General features: G+C 41.9%; 1 long non-coding RNA gene across 1 annotated transcript; it reads right to left on the bottom strand.

The window, feature by feature from the left end:
* Positions 1–5,367: 5,367 nt before the first annotated feature.
* On the bottom strand, positions 5,368–11,205 carry LOC113949659. Its single transcript, XR_003528496.1, has 3 exons — positions 11,093–11,205; positions 6,940–7,060; positions 5,368–6,849 (listed from the first exon to the last, which is right to left on the bottom strand). It is a non-coding gene; the product is annotated as an uncharacterized LOC113949659 (long non-coding RNA).
* Between the last annotated feature and the right edge of the window lie 7,840 nt (positions 11,206–19,045).

The following is a 19,045-nucleotide window of genomic DNA, read 5'->3' as shown; positions in this document are numbered from 1 at the left end:
GGGTGCCAGTGAAAACCAGTGCAAGGAACTGTGGTGAACTTTGTAATGAATCAGGAATACAGCTTCAGTCTTCTGACTGGTTTAAAAAACAGTTTAAGCAACATGGACAACAAATACAGCTGTGTTAGAGACTTCCCTGTAATACCAGCAGAAATCTGCTGTACCAATAACATTTTTGAAAGCTTTTTAAAGCATTTTCTTAGTTTTCCAATGCTTCTGCAAGAGATTGTGACTTACAGCTTTGAACAGAGAGCTGGGAGTGCAGATATGCAGGGTCTATTCCTAGCTGGGTAAGTGACAGGAGAGGTGGCTCTAGGCCACTGTCTGCAGCCCCTCTGCCCAACTTCCATGAATGTAAAATGGGTAAAATAATACTTGCTGCTCAGGGATGATGCAAGACCTAATCAGAAGTTTGCAAGGAGCCCTCTGCCCCTCCAATGAATTGTGAGGGAGAAATGAACAGTGTTATCATATGGGTAATGAGCTCTCACTAGACAGGGACTCCTTTGTTCAAAGAAACAGGCTTTTACAGCAGCAGGCAGGTTCCAAAAGAAGTTTATTAGAGAAAAGTGAGTGTTGCTCATCTGTGTGTAACTGAGAATGCATTGCTTTATATTAGGAGGATTTATCTGCAACATATTGCACTGCTCTGAGTTTTTACCTTTAGGGAATAACTCCTTAATGCCTATTTTTGTTATGAAAATGAACTTTAGCTATCTTATGAATTGTTTATCTTAAGGCTGCACAAGCACTTTGATTACAAAAGTCTAGTGTTATTCAAAAGACTGCAGAATCTCAGGTGAGTAGATGAACATTGAAGAGATATGAGGAATATTCTGCTTTTCTGATTCTGTTCCACTTATGTGCCCATTTCTCATATGAAGAAGAACAAGAGAGTAATTGTACTGGAACTTAAATTATTGTCTTACAGAAGAAGCAATTACTATATGTATACAAAAAGATCATTAAATATTTCCACCAGTAACCACAAACCATGCCAGAAACATGTTACTATCATAGTGTATTTCCATCACATTCCCCACAAGAAACTTAGTCAACAATTAATTCCAGCAAAAGCAAAAGGAAATACAATCACAATGAAATTTTTTCAGATATCCCTACTCGTAGACTGAAATGAAAAATGATGTGACAAGAAGAAACTGAAACACTGGAAGTCATTAGTCAGTGGAATAACCTAAGCAGACCTGAGTGACTACAGGGTTGCAATCACATGAGCGAAAGGTGGGGCTGTGTCAGTGCAGCAATGACTCCCTGCAGGCTGAAGAGGTGAAGCAATCAGCCCAGCCCTTTGTTTTTCGCTGCTGGGGAAAAAAATATAAACACTGACATCCCTTCTCCCACCAGCACATTTCCATCTGCATGGGCAGTTCAAGGCAAAAGTCCCAACAGCTCCAGAGCCTCTGGTTAGAGCCCCGCGTGTTCACAGTCTGGAGTCCAGGCCAGGAGACAGACGCCCCTTAAAATCCTTGTGTGTGGTGAAAAATGGTTCAGTCACTCACTGCTCTGTTTCTCTCTATTTAAACTGTATTTTCCTCTTTTATTTTGTGCCTTCGCAGTTGTGGTAAGAAACACTGACAGGCTTTCAGTATAACGAGGCTACGTGTAGCAACCCTACACCAACACAACCACAGGAGTAAATTGCACAAACGGTGCCAATGTAAGACACTTATGAATTATGTACGAACTGTGTATTCCCACAGTGCCACAGCAGCCACCAGACCAGCAATGTCAGTCTTACACCTTCCCTGCATCACCTGACATCACCTCACTGCACTGGACTGTCCTGTCTCTCCCAATCCCGGTGGTCTCCGCCCATGCAGCTCCACCGCTGTGGCTATGGAGAGAAGGAAGGCTGGAAAGCAGCCCCACTCTGTCCCACTTCCCTTCCCAGACAGGCAGAGCACCTCATTCTCCCAGAAAATTTCTAGTTCAGAGTAGAGTGTCTGTGGAGTCAGGTGCTGCACCAGATCAGTGGGAGTGGAAGTGGGAATGGAAGGCGGAGGGAGTCCCCAGTTCCAAAGTAGGTAGTGGAGAAAAAGAGGAGAGAGGGGTGCCAGAAAAGAAATTCCTGAGTTTTACGAGTGGAGAAGGATCACGAACAGACCCATAACAACATCTTGTTCTGTAGCATCCAAAAGGCAGCGAAGTCTTCCAGGCCCAGGTCCCAGCCTGTCAAAGAGGTCTCCTGCTGCTCAAGGGATAGGCAGAGAGCAGGAAAGGCACTCAGGACATTTAAGAGAGAAGCTGTTGTAGTTTACCAGTGGAGATTTTTAATTCTCACACCCTGTGACAATGCCCAGATAACAGGCAGGGTGCAAGATGTACATCTCTGCCACTGTTGTAGTACAGAATGGGAAAAAGCTAAATTCTTTCTCCTGTGAAATGTTATGAGAAGCAGAACAGCTTTGTAACTGCTCACAGCCAGATTACTTAACAAGAAACTCCAGGCAGTTATGAAATAGATATAAAACAGTGTGCCAGGGCTCCTGAGGTTCCATGTGCATTAATCAAAGACAAGTCAGAGCAACGAAAGCACCAGAGCCACCGAGTCATGTTCACTTGCAACTGGAGATATACATGGCAGCAAAGTGCTCCCCTTTCCACTGTTTATTTCCAGTTGTTTTGCAGTTTGTCATGACTATAAAACTTATGGCCTTTCTCAGCCCTTCCAAGCTATGCAATCACTCCAACAAAGTGATTAACATGAGGCCAGTTTTGAATTAGGATTTCAGCAGAGTTCAACTGTGGTCTACTTCTTTTTCTTTTTTTTTTGGTATGTATATAACTAAATTCAGCACCTGCAGTGTGGATAACACTTACCATTGCAAGTCAGTGGAACATCTTTCTAGGTGAGTTTTAGAACCTAGAAGTGAAAAGCCTTGGATCTACCTCCTCTTTCGCTATTTTCATCCACTGGAAAGTGTTCCGATTCCACCAAAATTAAGATAGCAATATCCATTTAGGATAGCAGAGTGTGCAGCACAACTCTCTAGTGTGACCAGCACTTAAATTTTGTGTAAACTTGTATAAAATTAGATCAGTGTAATGGGATCTACTTCAGATTAACACAGGCATAAGTGTAGGACTGGAGCTTAAGCTGAAGGCCTCAGGGTCCTTCTTTCTGGATCTCTACAACTGTCCTACACATCAATCTGGTAGATGTGATGAAAGTCGCCTACACAGCCAAAAAAGGTGTTTCCTCTGCCAGCAGTTACTGTCAACACTTGAACAGGCGAGTATTGGGCAATCCCTACGACTCTGCTGATGTTCTGGCGTATCTCTGCTTGGAAAACAGACAAGTCAGCATCTGAGCAGAATGATTTCTGCTTTAACAAAAAAACAGGTTATTTGTGCAAGAGTTCTTGTAACAAATGTTGTAAAGGAAAGTTCAGTAAGTCAACAGATGAAAATGTGAGAACATTTCTTTTACAGCATTTTCTAACCTTTTATTTAGTCTGCTTTTGACATTACATGGCATTCATCCCCAGGGATCTTTCTTACTACATCCTAGATCTTGGGAAATACATACTTTCTGTTACTAATAATTTTTGCCATTCCTTGAATTTCCACTCTCTGTTCTTCTGGTATTAATCATGTCCTCATGCAATGTTTACCTGGTGGTTTTTTTTAATTATATATTTTTGGGACAGTCTGAGACATCTACTGTCTGTTCTTCTGATCTGATGCAACTGCTTGTGGTGTCAAGAGAAGATGTGCAACATGATGAGTGAAGACGAAAGCCACCCTAGATAAAATCAAAGACCAGTGTCTGACAATGGCCCGTGGGTTAAGAACAGCACAGGTTTACATGGTTTGCCCTCTAGAATATTTTTCCAGCTTCTAACACCTTCTGGTTTAGGAATTTTATGAGCAGAAATGTTGTCCCCATATTTAGTATAGTTCTTTTATATATTCATTTCTTGTAGTTATTTGTTTTATCCCTTTCTCGGTCCTCATAAACAACATACTGTTGCAGGTTGTAGATTTCAGATTCTGTGGTAGAAAACTAAAACAAGTAATATTTTTACTGTTATGTAAGTGGAGTCTCATCATCTGTGGTTATTTCACGCCTAATCAAAAGAGCAAGGCTATGTTTAATTATATTCAGATTTGCAAAAAACATTTGGGTTCTTCAGGTTTGGATATTGGTGATTCAGTAGACAGCTTCTTTCCCTGAGTCATTAAAAACATTGCCTCAGCATGTGCATACAGCTGGAGGTATCAGCCTCAATATTGCATAAAAACACAAAGTTCTCAGCGCTTTGAGAATCTGAAAAATAACTAATCCAGCTTGAGTATTGCTAGTTTTAATTTCCTGGACATGCACGGCTGAACTGGTCTTATTGATGGCCACTTAAATGCTCGGGTTTTGTCCTCGGCTGCCAAATATACTTGCTCTGTCTGATGACTGCACTGTTCCATCCAAGAGGAAGCCAGATATGAGGAAGCTGCACGGAGCTGTACTTGCAGCCAAATTACTGTGTTCATTAAGACCTTACTCTGTACTCAGTTTTATGGCTTCGGCACTGGCTTTAATTACTGAATGGATTGAACAAGCTAAGCACTCTAGCAACCTGTCATTAAGCTTACCTGAAAACAGAGCTGAGTCTGGCTATTAGAGGTGTGACCAACTTTGCCACGGAAAAAAAATCTAAAGGAGAGCTACTCCTCCCCTTCCATCCAGCCTCACCTGACCTCTGCTGATCTGTCACACCCTCAAAATTTTTAGCTGAGGAAGATGAAACTACAGAGGAAACCATGAGTTACATGTGATTCAGCACCAGGTTAATAGGACAAGAGGAGAGTGTCCTGGTTCCTTTACTAGTGTGCTCTGCACAGAAACTCCTCGTTTCCATCACCACATTGTCCACGCTTGCTAGTTAGCCCTGGAGTTAAATCTGTTAATGGAAAACACATCTGTATGAGCCCATCCTCTCGAGTATGTGCTGCTAGTAAGTGATTGATGTAAAAGCTTCTGCAAAGTTGGCAGGAAACGAGTTTGCTCAGCCCGGACTTGCGGTGTCATTGACCGTGAGCACTCTCACTGCAGTGGTGTGAGCACAGCAGCCAGGCCCAATAAAACCCTCCTGCTGTCACAGGCATTTGATTCTTGCAAAAAGTAGGTCATCCAGGAATACAGACTGCCAGGAGCACATGCAGACAAGTAAACAACTTTTGGATGTGTGCGGCAGAATGGGGAAATGTCCTAAAAACCAGGACCAAAAAGTCAGTGGGACAAATAGTCCTGCCACCCCAGGATTCCAGTTACTAGGTTGATGTCAATATGAATATGGCACACAACTTCAATGTGTACAGGATTAGAATCCTCAGACTTAGTTCTGCAAGGCTTCAAGCACTCAAATACACTGTTGAGAAGCTCAATAGTTTTGATGAGTCTGAAATTTAAAAAAAAAAAAAAGAAACCTGCTAGTGTGGATACTTCCTGAAAATGAAAGACCTGCAAAGACAAGGATGCAATACATGAGTTAATTACTTCTCACCTGCTTTCAGCAAAAACATAAATTACTGGTTTGATGAATTGCATGATTACAAGAGCACAGTTAAAGGTGAGATAACATCTCTATTCAGAATCTCTTTGAAATAATAAAAGATAAAGATAACGAAGTAAATACAAACCTGTAATTTTTTTTCAGTTAAACAAAACAAACTAGATCCTTTCTGTTGATATCATTTTGACATAGAGTCTATTATTTAAACACCTAAACATTTTAAATTGAACCAGTGACCTGTATTAAGACTTAAACTCACCACATTCTATTAATTTATAGTAAACACAAGTTATATTCAAGCAGTCCGTGTTTGCTGCTGAAGGTGAAAAGGAAAACCATTTCTCTGGCAAACACGTGGAATGAGAGCTTGCTGAAGACATAACCAGTTTTTGGAAACAGAAGCCTTGCCTACAAGCACAGTGTAGGCAGTGCACCCTAATTTAGTACTAACTAAATTAAACTAACTAGTTGCAAACTAGTTTATTAGAAGTTGGAAATCTCTCCTGTGCTGGTAGCCTAAGGAGCAAAGAAGATTGTTTTCTCAGCTTCAGACAGCTGAGGGGCTACCACTGTAAGTCCCAGAGCACAAATTAGCCCAGGTTGATGCAAAGTAAACATGCAAAGAAGTGTTAGATCTCTGCCTTGCTCTCCCCAGTGCTCCTGTAGGAGCCTGACCATGACAGCTGACTCTGCACGTCGCTGTCACAGCCTGCAGTGGCTGTTGGAGTGGCCTTCACACAGCTGTGACACAGATAATCTGCTGCTGAACTTGAGGGAGCCATGATTTGACAGATGTTCATGAAACACGCTGTGTGAATCAATACAGTCTTCTGGTCCAAAGTCAACTTTCCACGTGGTAAATAAACCGATGTCAGTGGATCCCTGGCCTGGTTAATCCGCAGTCCAGCCACACGTAGATAACTGAGAATTGATTTCCCCATTGAAATGATAGACAAATGACTACAGACTGTCCATTCAGTTTATGACCTACTAGGAAAAAATGCATGTTTTAATTATTATCAGTGATAAACAATTATTTATATTTTTGTTAGGGAAAAGACACACAAAAATATCCAAAGCAAAAGATAATGAAGTGGTTTGTTTAAGACATGGCTTCTTGTTCACTGATTTGAAAAGGAAAGCAGTGCTACTATGACAGATAAAGAAGCCCGAGCTGTCTCTTGGAACAGCATATCCAGCATAACTTGACACAGATTAATGGGTGAGCAGAGAAAAATAAATTTAAACCAGTTTTGAATCCTCCCCATTTCAGTCTTCTCAGGAGACAAAATAATGTCTGGTGGCATTATCTGATGGCCTAAACGAGGAAAGGAAATAGCAAATAAGTATAGAACAACTATGGCTCAGGCAGTTTGGGAAAAAAAAAAAAAGGAAAAGTTGTGGTTACCAGCAGGCTAGGTCAGTAGCAACACCAATACAGCAGTTAATCCAGTCACAGACATTAGCTTTTGCTGTATTTGCTCTGGTTCTTTAGTTATGTGTTGAAACAGGCTCCATGGAACTGTGGACTTAGGAAGGACAGAAGTTTTATGCGTTAGTTTGGAATAAAGAACCAAATTTTGGGTTTTGTCCTCTTAAGCAGTTGAGTCAGTGCATCTGTCCCTTGCATATGTCTGGAGGAAGATACAGTTTTGTTTGCCTTTTTTGATATACTATGCAATAAACTGTAAAGGAACTGCAAGGGATGAATCAAATAGGATTTTAGCTATTGGGAACAAGTCTTTGTAAAAGACCCGAACTACAAATTTTATACCTCAGTAAAAATTCAGGTTTTCTCAGAAGGTAGGGGATTGATCGACTGTGCAGCTGTGGGTTTGCACACAACAGGCCCCTAGGACATTCATTCAGTTCAGTATCACTTTGGGCAGCAAAAAAGCCTTTGCAGCAGCTTTGCTAAACATCATCACCTCAAGCCTAGGTCCAAATTATTTTACTAATGCTTGGTTTAAGCAGAAGATCTTCTCGTCAAGCCATTTCTCTAGGGCAAAAGGCCAGCCATGGTTCCACTGGTCATAAATACTCCCCGTTCTCCCTGCACTGCTGCCAGTCATTTCTTTCATGTTGCAGAGCAGCCTTTCAAAAAGTTGTTTGATGGACAGTATTACAGAAAATTAAGTTTTTAATTATTTTTCAGTTGGTCTATATTAGTTCCTGAAGAATGGTTTATTGCAAAAGCAATGACACGCTCCACTGCTTGGGAAGAGTTAGACAAGCTGCTATCCAAGTTTGCTCCTCATGAGGAGTGTGTTTGCCAAACTACCTTCTCCCAGACCTTGTTCTCTCTATTCCCCTTGGAAAGATATTGATGGACATTCTTCACCTTCAACATGAAATACCAGCAGGCTTTATTTCTACAGAGAATCTAGATATGTTATGCAGACAAGAACATTAAAGACATGCCAATAATTCTTACATTATTTATTATACTGCTACCTCAAACATCAGTTGAAATAAAAATGAGTTGAAGTATCTGTAAAATGTACAGCTAGCCTAGACTAAAACACTCATACCAGATATAGTAAGTCTTTAAAAAATTTGTAAATTTCCTTTCTCATTGAGCAGAATTTTTCATGAATGAATCTTTTGGAACAAGCCCAGGTCTTTCCTTTTGCCACTGAAATTTGTTGGTAAAGGGTATTTCCTAATACAAAGCTAAATGCTAATGACCTCCCTTTGCAAATTGGGTTGTGGACTTTAAACATGCGATTGAAAATTTCAAGTGCAAATTTACCTTTTGCTTGTGGGGAAAGTCATTGGGCAGTTAAGCATTTCTGACTGACTGCCAGTTCAAATATCAGATACTCATGACAGAATTTCTCTTGTGAATGGACAAGACTTGGCTTTAGCAGATCCAGGAAGGAGAGCAGAAGTACGAAAGGATACATTCCTTCCCCAACCTCATGAAAGCTTCTCTGCTACTTCAATGGGTCTTCAGTAATATCCCAGGACCAAACAATAGGACAAGTTCTTCTTGTCCAGCTCAAATAATCTTATACAGTAAAGTCAAGGAAATATGTATATAATCCAGGTTAGAAATCTTTGTCCAGATCTTCTGACAAAACCAGATGGAAGTATTCAGAAAACGTGGTGTTGGTGTGATAAAGGTCTGATGGAGGGTGAGAAATGTCGTGGGCTGTTCACACACAGATCACCAATGTCACTAAATGCAGCACCCAGAGAAAAGGCAAGATGTGAAGGAGGAAGTAATTTCCATGGGCGGGCACCAGAAGATGAGGACTAAGTGTCATGGTACTATTATTACAGATTGTTTACACACAAGAAACAGGAAAAACACAGTAGAGAAATTGGATTGGTAATTGCAAAATCACAAGGAAGACTGTCTGTATATATTTAGTTAACCAGTGTTGACCAGTATTGAGTTGGGGAAGGGAAGTGGTACAATTTTCAGCCTGTTTTCTTGATTAAGGGAGAGTTACTCAGGTTTGCTGCCTTGTCTACCATCCACTTTCCTACTTATCCTATACCTTTAAAACCACTGAACAATTTTAACCTGATTTTACAGCTGGATAAAGGTCACTATGAAATAAAGTACAAGATGTTTTCAGAATGAAGAGAGCAAGAGCAAGGAAAAACATGGAATCATTAGTGATTTTTTTGTTAATTCCAGTTATATGTGACTGAGGGAAATACTCGACCTGAGCTTGCAGGAATCTACGATGGAGCTGGCAAAGACTCCAACAACAAGAAAATATGGTCTGTTTGCCACCAGTTGACAGAGTGAGCTCATAGGAAACTGTTGAGCACATCCCTTGTGAAGTGGCTGGGTGGTGAACTGCAGTGAGACAGGCTTTCCAAGCAGGGAAGGCAAAACAGGCAGCGGTACAACTGACCTCAGCAGGCTCCATTCCTCTGTAGCTGCTTTTTCTCACTCACCACACCGTTCACAGGGATGAATAAGAAGCGTATTAGACAAGAGAGTGGATACAGCCAAAAACAGCAAGGCAACCTGTGTTACCCAACTCACAGCCCCCAGTCTGCTTCATAGAATGATTACACAGGGAGATCCATGAGCACGGTGTAGGGACTGGCAACAGAAATGACTATGCAGGAGTAGAGATATGGCTGAATACCTGGTCAATGAACACTTGCTCAGAGACAACCTAAGCTTCAATACAACATTGTAAAATCAGACAAAAATCTGAGACTTGCAGTAAAGGACAAGGAGGAGTGGAGGAGTGGATGGCTACACTGCGGTAATAAAAGGCTTTTGCACCACAATTAGTAACAAGGAACCCAGTGTAGCTAATGACTAAGATACCAGATAGTGTAAGAGCATCAGAGTTTGGCCTTATGGAAGCGAAACCCTAAATTATTATTTATTTTTTGAAGTCAAGAATAAAAAATTGAAACCCTCATATTAAAGTTTTTTCTTACACCTACAGAAACATTTGTTCCATTAAGGCATGTGTGAAGGAATGGTTCTATATGACTGTGCAAGTCTTTCAAGACTAGACAGGACAAATCCATTCTAAATAAGCTCCAGACTTTCACAGCTGCAGCTACACAGAAGCTGAACTAGAGTCAGATCTACACGACACCTCAGCTGTGGAGTTCAATTTCCCCTTTCCTTAAGTCACAGTCATTTTTAGTAATCTTTGTTCAAAGAAAGGCTCAATTACCTATTAACAGCCTCTCCAGTGATAAATCTTCATTAGAATCTGTTCATTTGTGTGTAGATATTTATAGTGTACTTTGCAGCTTAGCTAATGGTAATGTATGCAGTAGTCACCCCATAAAGTTTATGCAAGGTGTTTATTATATATGCAAACACACCTTCCACGAGCGCCACAAGCTTGCAATTTTGAAAACAGCTTTAGGTATTTGCACCTACCAATGTTCACTTAGGAAATTTGTACATCTATGGAAAACTCACCCTTGATGTCCAAAGTCAGGCTAGTAAATAAATGCCTTTTTTTACATAGAGCTAAGTCTCAGTGGAAGCACTGTTGTACAAGAAGTCAGTGAATAAGGCAACTTCCCCCTTCCTGACTGTAATCATAAGAACTCCCAACTGGAAAATATAGTCCATCTGTAATTAGAAATAAATATGGCCATGACAGTTAAAATAAATCCACTTTAAGTGGTCTGACCATAAGAAATGGTGGCCTTGTAGTTACCAATTCTATTTAGGCCTTTACACTTCTGGGCTGCTGTAAAAGGTCATTTATGTCAACAGGAGTCCAACCCTCTTTGTCTTCTGTGCATGCAAGTATAACATTGCAAACATTTACCCAATTAGACAGTTAGCTCCACCCGAGTATGAACAAACAAAAACAACTGCTCATAGCATTCCAGAGAAACAACACAGCACAAGAACAAAGATTTTCACATGCAAACACGGGCAATCAGCTAACCACAGGACAGCAAAACCAGCAGATTCCTAAATGTTAAAAATTAGGGGCAAGTTCTCTTTGATAACCACAAATCTTTGTGCTGCTGATTCAGACACAGGGGAAGATGTCTGCTGGATTTTTCCAGCTGACGTTCCTCCAGTGAATGTCAGAAAATTAAATACATACTCAGTTGAATAGATGCCCAGACTGGCTGATGAGAAGACCAATAGCTTCTCGAACGGGGTGCAGAGACTTTTTGGTTTCTCAGGTCAGACACAAAGCCATTCATCTTGAGCCATTTTGTATTGGTTTCTTCTGTTTCCTCTGACAGGGTTATTGTTTTTTATACCTAGTGTTTGTTTCTCGCTTGCCAGATGTGGGACATACTAAACTAGTAACACCCAAGAGGTTAATGCCTGTTTGCCATGAGGTCTTTCTGCAATCACAGCTTCCAGCCAATGCAATAGACATGAAGGCACCAACCTCATCTTTACAAATGTCACAAGCACCTGACCTTGTGAGGCAATTCACAAACAAACCTGGCCAAACAGTGAAACCTGGGTGAGTTCTGGACCAATAAACCATGCTATGTGATAACAGGGCAGAAACACATCACTGCCCTCTGACCTCAAAGCTTGAATCCATCCTACTTTGCTTCCTTCTGAATAAAGAAAACAGAAGTTTTTGCTGCAATCAGAGTGAAAGGGGCACCTCCCAAGGCCCATCCAGACAAACTGGGATCTCAGCAGCCTCTAGAGGTACTATTTTAAGGGCAACTGAAAGCAACAGCTACTAACTTCAGCACCTCCATTACAGGTGTTAATGTGAGCAAATGGAGTGGGCATGGTGCAGGTTCCTGAACCATGCACATTGTTCTCCTTTGTGTTTTGAACTCCTTCAGCACTTTGCATAAGCAACTTCCCAAAATAAGCCTGAATAAGCAAGTGAAGCTGGCAGTGTGCAGCTCAGATCATTAACAAGGTGAAATCTGCAGAATCCTGGCCTAGTATTTGATTTAATCTGTTAGTAGTATCTGTAAAAAGAGTAAAATTTACAGTGGCATCTTTGAAACTGCTGTGTAAGGTCCAGTCCTGCAGCACAGTGATAGCAAGAGTTACATTAGCGTCAAGTCAGTACAGCTTAGCCCTTAATTATGCCCTTTGAGCTTGCATGTAAGTGGCCTGATCTCACTATTACAAGCGTGTCCTTTTATGAGTAAAAGCTGAAGGGTTTGGCTTTAAGTAAATACAATTTTTCAGCACAGCCTAGCTTCAGCAGTTTCTAAAGTATCACTCCGGGCAAAGTTGTAGTCTCCCCATATGCTGCACTTCTTAAAGTAGAAGTTCGGTTTGGCAATGTGAAACCTGACAGTAATTCTTCCCATCTAGGTACAGTTAACTGCATTTAAGAGCACTGATGTAATCACTGACATGGGAATCTTGAGATACTGTCTGAAAAGTGGCAATGTTTACAGCACTAATAGAAGCCACACTTCCACACCACATCAGGCACTAGTGCATGCTCATGTTCTCTCTTCAGTGTTGTTTTTCCTCTGTGTTGGACTTCATAGTTGTATGGAGAGCTTTACATTGGAAATCTTTTCCCAGTGTCCTGCTCAAACTCAAAACGAATCTCTGAATATGTATTTCTACAGCATGATGGGAGAAAAAAATCACGGCGAGATGAGTGTTCTGTATTCATGCTCTCAGGAGTGCAGCCTGGGAGAGGCACCTCCACTGACTTTTCATGAAGTCATAATATTGTCCTGGCAGATGAGCTGTAGATGTCTTAACGGACTTTTTTTTTAAAAAAAAAAAAAGCAATGTGAATTGGGCAGAGTCATCCTACGTGAAAGGCTCTGGAAGAAAGTGTTTTCCATACAATAGCAACAGCTCTAAAGCTCTTGCACTCCTAAGTTTAAGGGACATGACGATGTACAGATATAACCAGAGTGTGTGATACTGAGTCTATTCCTGGTAGCCACAGCTCTACTATTTATAGTTATTACCATGGTAAGGACAGGGAAGAAAGGGAAGAGCCAAGGATTGCTGATCTGATTTAGACCTTGGCTATCTTGTCAGACATGGAGGCTGCAGCCAGGAGTCCTAGATGGGAACAGTCCTTCTTCCTGACATGGTGAGAAGGGTTTGGAAAATGAGGATGCTGCAGAACTCCCTCCTCTCCTCTGTAACTACTCATTCCTGTACCTACAGGATAGTGTCACTACACATCTCCCCAACTGCAGCACGATGAAATCTAAAGCTCAAAGCATGTACTGAGGGAGTAACTCATTTGTGGTGGCTTCATGGTTAACCCTACAAGCCAGCACATGAATTCCAGAAGCATCTTCCTCAGGCTCTTGTCATGTTACACATGACAAGAGTAACTGGGAAGGCTGCCATCACAGGAGGGAAAAAAATGCTGAAATTGTGTATCATAAGGAAAAGGATGTAAGAGGAAGACAGTTCACAATGCAATCCTTGAGGAAAGGATTTATCCTACATGGGAATAACCGAGTCCAAGTCACCAAACAAGCGAAAACCATTTGAGCTTACCAGCAACCATGGACATGCTTGCACATACACCTTGGAGAAGCCCTTTTGCAAGGGGATGTTTTATAAGGATTGGTGATAGAAATGTACTTAGTCTTCTTCTCCATGCAAGTAATGTTTCCATTGAGAAATAAATGCATATAAAAGACAGTGGTTTCTTCTGATTGTTTTTTTATCACGATACCTCTGTTTATTTCATCTATTCTGTAGTCTATCATGACTAGGAGCACTATTATAAGATGCAGGCCATCCCCTCAGATGACAATTGAGTATCTACTTGTTTACAAAGGCATTACAGTCAACAATTTTAGTCTCAAGGAAACCTGTTCCTTATAGTGCCCTGTTTTTTATGTCACAGCTAATGTTAAAAGAAGAAAAGATGGAAGCATCACTTTTGACCAGTATCTTTAAAGGTCTGGACATAGTGTAAATAAATGTATAAATGCAAATACAGAAAGACTAGAATTTTAACAATTTTTAAACACAGATAGAACAGATTGCCTCAGTAATGCTGCTCATGCCAGCCTCACAAACCTACTGTCATCACCAAAGAAATAATTTTTTCAACAACAATATAACTAACAAATAGTATTTTTCATCATGATTTAGGTCAAATCACCATCTTGAATATCCAGTATGAACTCACTGAACTCACTGCTGCATAAATATGCAGAACGATGGTGATGAATGAATTTGAAAGCGAGGCAAAGGCGCTGCCTTTGTGTCAGGACAGAGGTTCATTGACAGTGAGTCAGTGCCCACAGCTGCATGTGGGATGCTGAGTGGCTAATTATATGATAGTTGTTACATGAATTTATAGACATTTGAAGACTGCAGCCTGCATGGAATTGTTCTTTCTGTTTTGTTCTAGTTTAAAAAAAAGCAGCTAGAGAAATGTCGGCAACTAAACAAAAAAACTTCAATTAACCTTTGTCATATTCCCACTACAATATTATTAACTACACAAAGACAGAGCTTTGTTAGGGTATCTTAGGGTTTAATTTCCATGTTCAGACTCTAGTTATAGTTCCTCACCCTCAGATTATGTAGAAATAGCCAAGTTTTTAAGCTCTAATCACTGTGGATGACTCACATTATTATATACTAACCACCAACACACTTTGTTTTTCCCCTTTGTTTTACACGCCTGAAGTGTTCTGGCCTGGGTTTGCCTTGTTCAGAGTTTGTACGTTCCGCATTCTGCTTATTGTACCATGTAATCACTCCCTGTCCTTCTCCTTTTAGTTTTTAATGAGCTCCTGCACTGGGACTTGGGTAATCTCACAGAACTACCCTACAGAACTCAGCACACACCATTCATCACCGAGGTACACTGACCTCTGAGAAGGATCCAGGACATCAGTGACAAGTCCTCATTGGGACCAGTGTTATTTCATATCTTCATTAAAGACATAGAGGAAGGGACTGAGTGCACTCTCAGTGAGTTTACATATGACACCAAGCTGAGTGGTGCAGTTGCCACACCTGAAGGATGGAATGCCATCCAGAGGGGCCTGGACAAGCTCCGGAAGTGGGCCCACAGGAATCTCATGAGGTTTAATGAGACCACGTGCAGGGTGTTGCACCTGGGTTGGGGCAACCCCCGGTAACAATCCAGGCTGGGGGATAAACTGATCAAGAGCAGCCCTGCCAAGAAGGATTTGGGGGCGTTGGTGGATGAGAGGCTGGACATGAGTCAGCAATGTGTGCTAGCAGCCCAGAAACCTCATGTATTCTGGGCTGTATCAACAGCAGCATGGGCAGCAGGTCCAAGAAGGGGATTCTGCCCCTAATCTCCACTCCAGTGAGACCCCATCTGAAGCACTGCATCCAGCTCTGGGGTGCCCAGCACAGGAAGGACACTGACGTGTTGGAGCAATTCTGGAGGAGGCCACCAAGATGATTAGAGGGACGGAGCACCTCTCCTACAAGGAAAGGCTGAGAGAATTGGGATTGTTCAGCCTGGAGAAGATAAGGCTTCAGGGTGACCTAATCACAGCCTTCTAGTACCTGAAGGGAGCCAACTAGAAACATGGAGAGAGACTATTTACAAGGTCATCTAGTAACAGGTCACGGAGGAATGGCTTCAGATTGAGTGTAGGTTTGGATTAGATATTAGGAAGAAATTCTTTACTGTGAGGGTGGTGAGGCACTGGAACAGGTTGCCCAGGGAAGCTGTAGACGCCCTATCCCTGGAAGTGTTCCAGGCCAGCTTGGATGGAGCTATGAGCAACCTGGTCTAGTGAAAGGTGTCCCTGCCCATGGCAGTGGGGTTGGAACTAGATGATCTTTAAGGTCTCTTCCTACCCAGGCCACTATGTGATTCTATGATCTCTAGGCTTTGCTGCAGGTTCCTGAGAATCCATAAAACTACACTGGAGGCCTCTGACAAAGCAAATAACTCGAGCTGATGTCAAAAGACTTTTTGAGTTCCTGTACATAGGGTTGGCATTAGGAATCAAACAATGCCTTTCACTAAATCCCTCTATGGAGACACAGGAGACTAAGGCTGAACATATGACTTGGAAGGTTTCTATTCTCTATATCAATAGGAGAAAGTATTGAAGGTGAATAAATTAAAAGAAATCTCCAGTGAAGCAGAGGGAGAGCAGCTTTATGCATAAAACAGGTCTTGGTCTCTGATTCTCTATCACTGCCATTTGAGCTTTTATCAGCAGCCAGTTCATTTTTTGGTCTGGTTTAAGTTGGGAGAAAAATAAAATGTCCAAGTAACCTAAGCTTCCCACATAAGAGGCCCATGAGACAGTCCTTGTGAGGCAAACACATTGTCAGATTCCAGCATATCACAGAGTTTAATACAGAAAGCGTGAAAGAACAGGTGAAATTATTTATTTATGTAATGAGTAGCAATGCTTAGTACTTAGAGATTCTGCTGCCTTTGCTAAGGGATGAGATAAAAATAACGATGTCATTAATCTTACAGAGACACGTGAGTGTGTCTTTCCAGAAATAACTGTTAAGCATAAAATTTCAGGCATTAATCAAAGCATGCAGAGGCCTAACCTTCTTTAGGATTCTAAAGAGAAACGTAAAGCAGTAGAACTATAAAGCAACACGAACATAAGGGGCATTTAACCTTTATTCTAAGTAGCTAATTTCAGGGAAATCATGCTTAGGGCCAGTTTCTCAACTAGCATAGATTTGTATTGATTCAGCTGGTTTTAGCAAAGCTGCAGCAAGTTTTACCCTCTCAGAAGTTGGTCTCTGCTGTCTGAAAGAAGCCAGGAAGAAAGAAGGGCACCACCACATGATATCATGAATATTAAAAAAATGAATAAAATATGCTGCAGGAAGTAATGCAAAAGAGACATACCCACGAGGAAAGGAAAAACACAGGATAAAAAACAATGCTTAAGAGGTTCTTTCAGGAAAGAAAACTAGCAGACATAGCACAAGGGAATGTAAACTCTGCCCAGACACTGAGAATATGGGTGAGATTCAGGGGGAAAATTTAAATACAGAAAAATATTTTTTCAAATAAAGTAGAGATGTAGCACAAGCAAGGATGAATTATATTTGCTTCCCATAGGCCAAGTCCAGAAAGAGATTTCCTACAAAGATGGATTGTTTTATCTCAGATCCACAGTCCTGTTGATAAATCTCAAAGTGATTCACCAAGAAGGAAAATTTCCCAGGGAATCAGTTCTAGCCCTTATATAGAGTTTGCTGAAGGTGTTGCTTAGCAGTCTGGGGATGCAGATAAATTGCCTGTGTCAATTCAAAGCTCGAACACAGTTGCCATGAAGGGAAGTGTGTATGTGATTTCCTGGAACAAATACAATGTTTCTGCAGAGGAACCCATAAAAAGCTGACAATATATTAAGATTGTTTTACCTGAAAATAGTTAACTCAAACTTATAGTGCAGGTCCACTGGGTCAGGAAAAAAAATGAAGTCTTAAAAAATCTGACAGAAGAATTCAAACAATTTTAGCATATGAAACTAAAACCAAAAGCTGTTTCAGTACACTAAACAGCAGTGGAAACTGAACATTTACAATTCCGCGTACAGAGGACATATATACGTTGGTTCAGCAGTAAAGTCTGTGAGAAAGGGCTGGGCTGACCCCAGTTAGCATCATCTCTCACTTCCAGCAGTGGCGCTAACAATTTGTCCATCACCAAGACAGAGGAGTAACTTTTTCAAAGGCACAATGCTCAGCAGAGTGAGCTATGCTAACTCTTTGCATCTCAGCTAAAAATGAGCAGAGATCAGAGGGGATAGACATATCCCAGATTAATTTTACTCTTTATGATATACAGAGAAGACCTGCCTCTTTCTGTACTTCTAATTGATTTCATATTTTTTATTTGCTATGTTTAACACGTTGATGAAAGACAACTGGAACTATCCTTGAACCCCCATTGAATACTGATGGTCTGAATTTTCTTGGACCATCATTCTGCCCATCGTGGGCATGGCTAACAACTATTCTTAAATCTTCACTGCCATCACTTGGGAAGCCACTGGGTCCTATATTCCTTCCAAGTGTAAAGAGGGCATACCTCACGTGAAGAGAAGACCTGCTGGCTCCATTGAGGCCAACTAATTAAACAAGAAATCCAGTTATTCCTACTGCATATGCCAGTCTCCAACATATCCTGGAGAACAGGAGTCTTAAATAGGAAGCCTGGCAGTTGAGTCTTGTTCCATGTGCTCAACTTTTGGTGCTGAACCCTAAAACTATGTACAGCTCACAGTTAATGATCTCTGCTCAGCCACTTCTCATACCCTTGTGGAGTCTAGAGAGCAAACTCACATTTAACTGGTTTTTCATGATTTTAACCTGGGAGGATCGTGACTCGGGCTTTGTCAGTGTCTGCAGAGCAGCTGCTCAGGCTGTCAGGGAACAGTCAGGAGTCTAGGATCTGCCAGGCACTCCATGGCTGGTTGCTGATGCAATGTCTGGGTTTGGCACCATCTTTATACACAGTCACGGGCTTGGTGGGATCCTCTTACACCACCATTTTAGAGTGATGACAGGGATCACTGATCCCTTCATCTTCAGGAGATGCTGCAGCAGACATCTTCAGCCTTCCCCGTGGCTAACTGCCATCACCCAAGGGGACAAGTGGTGGACTGGGCGAGCAGACGAGGGCTGAGCTGCGAGGGCCACTGACAGGGCCTTAAACCAAGACGTGGGAAATTCAGATTAGATATTAAGGGGGAAAAAAAATCAGGGCGATCTGGCATTGGAATAGGTCGTCCAGGGAGGTGGTGGAGTCACCACCTCTGGAGGTGTTCAAGAGGCGTTTGGGTGATGTGGTTTAGTGGTTTAGGGATCACAGTAGGGGCGCAGGGTTGACAGTTGGACTCGACGACCTTAAAGGTCTCCTCCAACCTTGACGATTCTACGACTGTGTGACACGTTCTCCTTCACCGCCACCAGCATCTCCCATCTCTCCATCACCCGGAGGAGGCGGCGCGTTCCGGCCGCGGCCCCGCGGGCGCGGACGGTGCCGCGCGGTGTCCCCGGCGCGGTGCGGGCGGAGCGGGCGGGCCGAGGCCGTGCCGGGAGGCGGGTGGTGTGTCCCGCACGTCATATCATCCGCCCGGGCTCCATTGGC

The sequence above is a fragment of the Corapipo altera genome, unplaced genomic scaffold (assembly GCF_003945725.1).
Source record: "Corapipo altera isolate COAL_440 unplaced genomic scaffold, ASM394572v1 47, whole genome shotgun sequence".
Classification (NCBI taxonomy): Eukaryota; Metazoa; Chordata; class Aves; order Passeriformes; family Pipridae; genus Corapipo; species Corapipo altera.
The sequence above is the reverse complement of the archived record's forward strand: the minus strand, read 5'-3'. Positions and strand labels throughout refer to the sequence as shown.